The 10458-nt window shown below is 35.6% G+C and overlaps 1 protein-coding gene across 2 annotated transcripts in view; it reads left to right on the top strand.

Annotated features, from left to right (window-relative positions):
- The first annotated feature begins 488 nt into the window (after positions 1 to 488).
- The window catches only part of LOC100333709 (leucine-rich repeat transmembrane neuronal protein 4), a 464907-nt gene continuing 454937 nt past the window's right edge, over positions 489 to 10458 (top strand). For both annotated transcript variants that reach the window (XM_087264116.1, XM_087264119.1), the window contains exon 1: positions 489 to 666. The gene's annotated coding sequence lies outside the window, so the exon portion shown is untranslated. The remainder of the gene's footprint in view (positions 667 to 10458) is intronic.

Genomic DNA, 10458 nt, shown 5'->3' with positions numbered 1-10458 from the left:
ATAGAATAATACTCTTAGTTTTGCAGAAAAAATAGGCCTACTAATAAGGTATTTTATTAAACAATATTAATAAAACAAATATTAGTAAATGGGTATAAATAAGTTGGTGAAGAAAAGTGAGTAATGGTAAAAATAAATCATAAAATTATAAGCCAAATATAAAAATAAAGAGTTAATAACATTCATTCATAACATAACATTCAGTTATTAAATTATCAAGTATTGCTATATACCATATAAAGAAATATTGCTAAATGAATGAATACATGTAAGTCTACTAATATAAATAAATAATGCTAATAATAAAAAATAATATAAATTTTTATTTAAATAAAAATATGCCAATGACCACATACGTAATTAAATATATAGCACTGGAAATATTAAAACATTATGTTACACTGGAATATTATAATTTAATAATATTATAAACATGCCAACTGGGCTATACTAATCAGTAAAAGTTGACCCTTGAGTAGCATTCATTCAGCCAATCAGAGCCGAGGAGCTAGATCTGGTTGGTTGGTCTTGTCTCACAGCATTCTCACATGCACATCTCACCTGCAGTCATTACCTGACATGAACTTTTTCTTTGTGAAGAAAAACGGATTATTAAATGATTAAACAATACAACAAAATGTGAACTACACCAGACCACAGAATCAAGTAAGTCATTATCTATTTGTTAACTTTTAGAATTGTGTCCTTGCTCTTTCTTAACATGTGGTTAGCAAGCTAATTAGTTAGCCAGCTAAATCAAATTACACGATTTACCATGCCACCTAAATTGAATTTAAAATGAATAGATGCAATTCTAAGTTGATTAAAAACTATACGTAGTATAGTTATTTAATATTATTTGTCTTGCTATCTTACTTTAAATGTTTACAAGCTAAAGTTAGCTGGCTAGCTACACAGATTTGTTTGTTATTTGTTGATTGATTTTCTTTGTAATAATGAGGTAAAGTTGGTTTTGTATTCGAACATTTGTTCAGTAACAACTTTTAACATCCTCCTTATATTGTTTGCCATGGTACATTGAATATTCGGTCTGAAATCACATGCAAGTAGTACTTCAAAACAACATTAGCACTATTTAACTGTCTGTAAACAATGTTGTACTTTGATAATCATTGGCTGATAATATGATTTCCCTATTTAGAATTTGCAAGGAACACTTTTCTGAAATTATATTATTAAGGTAAAAGTCTGCATGTGTGAATATAAAACCAACTTTACCTCAATATATTGAGTCAATATTTCTGTATCATATGAATTGATTTGTCATTGTGTGAACATTTTGGCAGTGCTGATGCTTTCCTTCCAGTGTTATGAATTTATGAATCATCATATTTTGCCTTGCAGTTTTATTCCTTGCAAACTTTGCATTTGTTTTTCTCTGACTATTGTTTCGCAATTTTCTGCTGAATTCTGCTGGTTTTGATGTGTTCTTGAGGTAACATTGTCTGGCTGGATGACACTGATGAGGTTTTGTTGAAATTGCAAGGCTGACGTGTGAAGGGATTGGTAATATTAGTTGGCGTGGATTGAAAAAAAGATTTTTCAACCTCAGTTTGTCATTTGTCATATTAAAAAAACTTGACTTTTGCATTTTGGAGAATATTGTAACTGGAAAAACATATTGGAATATATTAAACTGGAATATTACATTTTAATGATGCTATAAAAAGGCTAACTGGCCCATAATCAGTAAAACTTGACCTATGAGGTGCATTCTTTCTGCCAATCAGATGCGAGGAGCTAATTCTGATTGGCTGGCTTTGTCTCACAGCATTTTCTCACCTGTAGTCATTACCTGAATTTTTTTGTGAACTTTTTTTTGTAAAGAAAATCAAATAATTAAATAATATGACAATACAATAAAATGTAGATTACAACAGATTCAAGTAAGTCATGATTTATTCAACTTTTAGGATTGTGTCCTTTCTTAACAATTAGTTGGTTAGCTGGCTAAATCGAATCACACGAATTTACCTTGCAGCCTAAAATTAGTTTAAAACGAATACATGCAAATCTAAGGTGATTAAAAACCACACAAAATATTTAATATAATTTGCTTTGCTACCTTATTTGTGAATGGTTGCAAGCTACCTGGCTGGCTACACAGTTTTGATTGTTATTTGTTTTTTTGTTGTTGTTTTTTTCCTCGTAGTATTGGGGTAAAGTTGGTTTTGTATTCGCGCATTTGTACATTGACAACTTTTAACATGCTTCCTATGATTTTTACCATGGCACTTTGAATATTCGCTCTGAAATCACAGGCTAATATGACTTTACTATTTAGAAAATGCAAACAACATATTTGTGAAATTATAATATTGAGGAAAAAGTCTGAATGTGTGAATATAAAACCAACTTAACCTTAATATGTTGAGTCAATATTTTCTATATCGCATGAATTGATTTGTCATCGTGTGAACACTCCTAGTGTTGAATTTATGAATCATCATATTTTGCCTTGCAGTTTTATGTCTTGCAAACTTCGCATTTGTTTTCCTCTGACTTGTTTTGCAATTTTCTGCTGAATTCTGCTGGTTTTGATGTGTTTTTGAGGTAACATTATCTGGCTGGATGACACTGATGAGGTTTTGTTGAAATTGCAAGACTGACGTCTAAAAGGATTGGTAGCGTTAGTTGGCTGGATTGAAAAAAACAGTGTTGTTTTTCAAGCTCAGCTTGTCATTTGTCATATTGTTTTGTACCAGGGTTTATATTCTGTCAAAACAAGACAATGTGATGAAGATCTTTCATTTTATGACTTTCTACATTAGCCAACTACATTGTGGAAATGACAACATGTTAGGCTTCTGATGTGTTTGTGAGGTGTTAGTGAAGACGCATGTTTGTTTGTGCACAAATCAGATCTTATGAGTATTTCTGTCTTAATGCCATTAATCATTAGACAGAAGAATGAGTTGTTAATTAATGAGCCAATGTAACCTGCAATATTCATATAATATTAATAATAATAATGATGATGATGATGATAATCCCTTACATACGTTTAAAACTTGCAATTATATTTAGTTTAGACAAAAAGACATAGCGTATTGCAGTCTTACATTTAGTATTGATGATTTATTTCGTTGTTGAATTTTTCACAGACAAATAACAATTACTGCCAAAATATGAGGAGCATGAATGTTTGTTTACTAAAAAGTTAACTATGTTGTAAAGAGGCTCAAAAGTATCATGTTGTTTAAATGACATCAGATAGATGGCACTTTTTTTTCTCCTTTTTCCCACTGAGTGAATATTCTTTTTGTTTATTGTGAAGCATGGATTTGGTTTCCTGTTGGTTATCTATTTTGGAAATTTAGCAAACCAATTTACATAATTTCTACATAATAACATCCTTTATTATTAGTGGACATCTGAAGTTCACATTAAAGGTTTTTGCAAATCTCAGATTATGTATTTACTTTTAATACTGTTCATAATACTGTCTCTCCACTCCCCCAACAGCTGGTGTGTGGTGAGCGCACTGGCACCGTTGTCCTATGGCTGCCGTCGCATCGCCCATGTGGATGCTGCACACTGGTGGTGGTGTGAAAAGACCCCTCTCATGATTCTGAAGCACTTTGGGTGTATGGCCATACACAATAAATACACATTACATTACAAACTGTTTTGATAGCAAAATGGTAGTCACAATTCATTAGTTATCTTTTTTTGTGCAAACTTGGATGCTGATTTGTTTCATTTATTCTGCATATTTTCATAGAGGATTTCTGTAAAAGATAAATGTATGACATAAATAACTAGATGCTATCATAATAATCACTTCAAGTGATTCTATTTGTAAAAAAAATATTTTTTAGTTAGAAAAAAAAAATATGTAAACAGGTGTGTGTGTGTGTGTGTGTGTGTGCGTGTGCGTGTGCGTGTGCGTGTGTGTGTGTGTGTGTGTGTAAATGATGGATGAAGGCACATGGACGTTTTTTTGTTTGTTTTGTTTTTTGTTGTTGTGCAAACAGACCAATTAAAATGTTTCTGCTGAGAAAAAGACCATCATTTCCCTGCTGATGCCTCCACTGTACTTGTGATCAGAGCAGTTTTCCACATTTGCTTCATCACATATCCTGTACAGTACCTGTACAGTAACTACACTGCAAAAACTGAAATCTGGTTTGAAATTTTGGCAGGAAGGCTGTAGATTTAATAAAATGTGGCTGCTGAGCCTTGGAAGGATTGTCAATAAGCTTAGGGTGAGTGTCATTTCCAATGGACACGGGCACATTTTCGAGGCGCACCTAGTTGAAAAACATCGAAACTTTTCCGAATGCTGTGAGCTCACCGCAATTCATGCAAGTAAAACTAACCAATCTGCTACACACTTTGTATGGAATATACACATTTCAGTATTAATGGTAGACTAAATACCTGAGACGAACAAAGCGCACCCAAACACTGCAGCACTTTTTACTTTTCTCCATAAACTTGCATCGGAGCTGCAGCAATGGTTTGTCTGTTTGTCATCCACTTAATAAAACGATTGATGGTCACCTAGTTACAAGACATGCCGGGGGAGTACTAGCACAAAGCACAATGTAGAAGAAAACCGTGCTTGTGACTTAAAGTCAGAGTAAAAGCACATGTGAAAATGAGTACTGTATAGCAGTGAGGAGATGGACGTAAGGATGAAAATGGATGTCACCAGAGTGGCTTTTTGGTTTCTTTTGTGGTGCATCCCAGCCACTAGCTCCCCATCTGAAAGTTTTTTTTTTTTTTTTTTAGCATAGGGGGTAAAGAAGTCATTCAACTTCTCAATTTGTAATGTTGCAGTATATGTACTTGAATGATGGTTAGTTTCTTTCCTTGAAAGCTCAGTTTTGATCATCATAATGTGTTTTGTTCACAGAGTTTAAAGTTTACTGTATCATTATTATTATTGACACCTTACAGATGCTGATCTACCTTAAAGTTTGCTTTGAATAAGCATTTACACCTTTACCATTGCACACAATCTGCAACATTTTATCTGTCAAGTTTAAGAGTCTTGTTAATACTTACGTTCATTTATTATAAAGAGATCAGATAGTTTGTTTAAATATTTTTGTTTTTGACCATTAAAACTGTTTTCCTCAATGTTGATAAATCAAAATAAAGTGATTAAATAACAAAAATAAGCCTAGCCAGTTAAACTCTGCTGCTATTTTGGGATTTCCGCCTGGATTTTGCTTCCTAAAAAGCTTCCTAAATCCACTTGCACAGGTGTAAATGTAAAAATTTGGTATCATTTTAAATAAAACCCTTTGAATTTTCATTAAACAATATTGAAAGTGTTTAAAATATCTGTATATGTTGTCTGTGTTATAAGAAACACCTAAAAAAAAAGAGGCACTTTTTGTATTTTTTTTATATAAACTCAAATTTGAAAGTGTACCTTTAGGTTCTGTGTGGTCTAGGAAGCTGTAATTAATGTTGGTGGTTCCTGCACATGTCTGTAATCATAGGAAAAAAGAAAAATGTCTCTACCATAATCTATGCAAAAGATATTGTACTCCAACTGATGAGAGGTGCTGTACAAGCCACAGGGGTTGGTCATTGTTTTCATATTTCACTATTCTTTTGTTTGATCAAACATAATTCACAATGTTTGGACCACGTCAGACATATAAAAAGATTACTTATGCACATCACCTCAAAAACAGAGGAGAGCATAAGGTAAGAGATGACAGCTGTCTGTGCTATCTGGGGCTGCTTAATGATCATAAATGTATTGTTTACATTTCTGCGCCATGGAAACAGCGCGATTCATTCGGCAACTGTTTGATATGTGAATACAATTCAGTAAAAAGAATGCTAGAACCCTATGGAGCACCGGCAAGAGCTTTCATTTGAGCTATAACTTGTACATGTGTCCTATTTGAACCATATAAAAACGAACCATCCAAAATATGGTGAATTTAAGTGTAAATAACTTTTGTACAGTAGAATAAAAACCAAAGTTATGCATATGTGCATAAAATATAGATTCTACACTTTCAAACAATACTACTTACGATGGTCTGGTGCAATGCTAGCCCTTTAAATCTTACAGCGAAAGTCGATGACGTCTGGGACCCCGGTCCGCAGAGTTCAACTGGCTAGTATTCTTAAATGTATTGTTAAAAATATCAAATAATAATATATCAAATATTTTGCAATATCTATTTTGCAACAACTATTTACCGTTTTGTCAGTTTAGTGGCTAACTCATGCAATTTCAAAGAAACTACAAACATGTATGATTTTTTTTAAAAGGAGGCGTGGCACTAAACCCCACCTTTAAATCCAAGCGTCATTGGGGGATAAGTAAATTGTCTTAAAATGTATGAATTAGATCATAGATCACTAAATCGAAAAGTTACGAATTGCTGTGAGATGCCATTAGTCTAACTGAAGGACAATTAATTAGTCCATTATCTCCTCAGAGTTATGAAGTCTGCAAGATATCTGCTATGTGCTGTTTTTGTCTGTGAATATATAATTATACTGAAGTGTATTTTGCGCAAAAAAAAGCACTTATGCCTTAAGAACCTTTAATAACCCCCCTTTGACTTTACTGATAAAGCGAACGCATCAAGTCTTCAACACATCAGCCGTATAGTTAGTCCATTAAAGCCCAAAAAGATGAAAGCCTCCTCATATCAAAAGATCAGAGACTGAAGCCAAAATGAGGAGGCAGAACCCAACCGGACGTTCACCTAGAATAATCAGAGCCAAAGATCACAGAGGAAAGCGAGTCAACATTGGCACAGCAGCGCGTATTTGGTCAGTGACTTCAAGGGGACGAACCCGGAGTCGAACAGAGACTGAGAACTAATGATGCTAACATTTCCCAACAAAATCATTATGCCATTTTCTTTTTTTTCTTTGTGTTCATTGCAGAGAATATCGTTCTGTAGCTGGATGGATAATAATGAGGCAGAGTGCGAGTTCAGCTAATTTAACAGTCTCCTTTTTGCCAAGGAGCTCTAATTCCAACTCGCGTCCATGCGAAATCATTAATCAAGGGCCGTCCGCAATTACCAGAGCGACAGAATCTCACTCTCACCTCACGTCTGTTCTGCCTCATTTCTGCTCGCCGTCCACAGGTTAATAAAGAGGAGGCAGGACTTCTTCCAGACCTGTGTGAAGCTTCCTAACACTAATAAGGCCACTCAGACTTGCTAATATTAGACTGAAGAATCTCTCTGTGTGCTACAACCTGCTGGTTGTGACAGTGACCTTGGCCATTTCACTCATTTGTAACTAGGCATGGGTCGGACGGTATGATTCTGACGGTATGATAACCCTGGATAAAAATATCACGGTTTTACGGTTTAGTGATCACTGCTCTAAAATAAATTATTTTTAAATGTCTGGGTAAACAGGCGGCACGGTGGCTTAGTGTTTAGCACTGTCGCCTAAAAGCAAGAGGATTGCTAGTTTGAGTCCCGGCTGGGCCAGTGGGCATTTCTGTGTGTTTGCATGTTCTCCTCGTGTTGGCGTGGGTTTTCTCCAGGTGCTCCAGTTTCCCTCACAGTCCAAAGCCATGCACTATAGGTGAATTGGTTCAGCCTGATCTCAAGAGAAAATGTAAGTATTTTACGTTTTAGCAGTTTAGTGGCTAATACGTACGAATTCATACGAGTTCAGTCGTACGAAATTGTATGATTTTAAAAAGGAGGCATGGCACCTTACCCCACCCCTAAAACCAATCGTCATTGGGGGACGAGCAAATCGTACTAAAATTAGAGAAGAATTAAGAATTAGAATTAGATTAAGAATTAGATTGTACGATTTCGTACGAATTAGCCACTAAATGAAAAAGTTTCGAATTGCTGTGAGATTGTATTGGATGAATTACAATAGCCACAGTGTATTTGTGCGTGTATGAGTATGTAAGGATGTTTCCCAGTAATGGGTTGCAGCTGATAGGTATCTGTTGTGTAAAAAAACGTATGCTGGAATAGTTGGCGGTTAATTCTGCTGTTCCGACTGCTGAAATAGAGACAAATGAATAAATGTTTGAAATGTTTTGGAACATAAACATGTCAGGCTAAATACTGAAAAATAATTAATTGACTTCTGCTTACATTGGCACAATAGCCTATTGGTTGGCACGCCACCATATGATACACTAGCACGTCAGGGCGTCCCTATAGTTCGAATCTCGGCTTGAGGACATTTCCCTACCCTTCCCCCCTCCTCTCTCTGGCTGTTTCTCAATTCCAAGAACGCAGAGAATGGACTTGCGTTCTTGTGGAGAGCGGTCTTGCCAGGTGTCCTCGGAACAACGAACTCAGGAGACCGCGAGGGCAGAAAATGCGGCCTTTGAGAATTGGGATGCTGCGTTCTTCCTGATGGTCATGTGACCTTTACGTGTTTTAAATGGAAATTATTTTAACATTACAGCACTCATACAACAATTTATTGATGTCCCCCTTTTTAAAATATATACTTTGCATAAAAACATTATAAATGTACTCTGCACAATATAAATAAAACAAATTTTAATACGATTTTCAGCAAACAAACAACCCTTAATGTGTTTATTCCTTTATCCAGATATTCATGTTAATTTTTACTTTCACCGTTTCATTTAGGGAAACTCCTGAGGTAAATAAGTGATATCTCTGAACTTTAATAATAAATCTAAATAAAATGCTTCGCTTCCCACCTCCAGTCGCATTGACTTCTGGGACTTCCAGAGCGAGTTCGGTGCTCAAGTCTGCATCGGTGCGTCCTCGATATCAAGATCACATCCGGGAAGTTTCACGCGTCCTACGTACTTGCGGTCTTGAGTATTGGAACTGAACTTAGGCAGCTGATGATGACGTTGCACGAGAACACGAGGACGCAAGACCGCTGAAGAACGAATATTGAGAAACAGCCTCTCTCTCTCTTTCTCTCTCTCTCGAACTTCGCTTCCTGTCTCAATACTGTCCTATCTAATAAAGGCAAAAAGGCCAAAAATAAATCTTTAAAAAATGTACTTCTGCTTTCTTTGTTAGTTTTGAAAAACAGATTCAGCTCTCAGTACTTTTAAAAATAATTCAAATGTCACAGGAAAGTACATTGTTCCTTTATTCACTTTTCAATGGATTAGGGACAATCACAAGGTAATTTAGACATATTTTTTTCTGTAAAAAAAAAAAGTGTATAAATTTAAACCATTAAACTATTTACATGGCATCATGGATATTGACAGTTTTTCCCCATGACCAAAATTAAGTTTCTAGTGGGACGGCAGTCTTTTGAGCTCGACAGGAAGTGAAATGCTTTAGAAGTGAGTTTGTTTACATGATTCTTTCAGTTGCAGGCTGCAAAACTATTTTGGCTGTGTGGTCTGGTGGAGCTTTATCACATACACCACTGCTCACTTCTGTATAGATGGAAAAAAAAAAAAAAAACTGGATAAAATATCTGATGTGTGCCGGTGCATTAGACCTTGCAGAATGTGCATGTCTGTGTGTGCAAAAGTGCAAAGCAGTGAGGGAAAGTGTGCGGTCGTGTGTGTCTCAGTGCCAGATGGTCAAGAGTTCTTTGAGAGAAGCTTTGCCTTAAGACCTAATGAAATCTTAATAGTGACGCGGCCGTCACTGAGAGGGATTTATGAGCAGGAGACTGAAATGGTCAGATCTGCCCTAATGCTGGAAAGCACATGGATTAGCACAGTTTTTCCTCTTAAGAACAGATTGTGGGCTTAGACTGTCTCTGATAGTGTGATTACATGTTGTTTTTTTAATCTAAACATTAGTCTGTGGAAAACGGTGTTCGTTTTGCAGAGTTTATGTAGCCGAGAAGTTCAGTAAAGAGGTCAAGCAGTGATATCTGAGAAATAGGTTGAAATGCATTTGAAGCTGGATTTAAAGCATGAACATACACTTAAAGCAATAAGTCAACCCTGCTTTTAATTTACTTTCTATTTGCACAAAATAGTCTTAAAGAGCACTTATTTTAACCATTTTTCATGATTTAAGGGTGCTTTTACATCTGTGGTTCGGTTCATTTGGTCCGGACCAAGGAAAACAAATGATGCATTGTAGCATTTTCTGCCGTCTTTGGGTTCTTTTCACACCACACTGATTGCTTTGGTCCAAACTAGTTGGAAATAACCAAAATGCAGTTATCTGACAAAATCCACATCACTTATTGGCCAAATGTTGTTAAACATATTTCCTAAACTGCTTTTTCGATTGGTCAGAGTTAACGTGCAGCAAAATGACAATGAACTCCTGCAACTAAACAAACCGGCAGACACCAAATGTCACTATTTACTATGGAACTATGACTGCGCTGGATGATTTTTATCCCAGCTCATATATACTATATAGTTTGTATACATAACTTCAAACAAACTATACATTTTGAGAATGAAGCTCAGCTGCAGTTGTAACAGCGTTTTAATGCATTGCAAACGGCAAAGGCACATCGCAAGTCACTTCAGGAGGAGGTGTGTATTAATTT

This window comes from Danio rerio, chromosome 8 (genome assembly GCF_052040795.2).
Source record: "Danio rerio strain M-AB ecotype USA chromosome 8, GRCz13ab, whole genome shotgun sequence".
NCBI classification, from domain to species: domain Eukaryota; kingdom Metazoa; phylum Chordata; class Actinopteri; order Cypriniformes; family Danionidae; genus Danio; species Danio rerio.
Note: the sequence above shows the minus strand (reverse complement) of the source record. Positions and strands in the feature narration are given on the sequence as shown.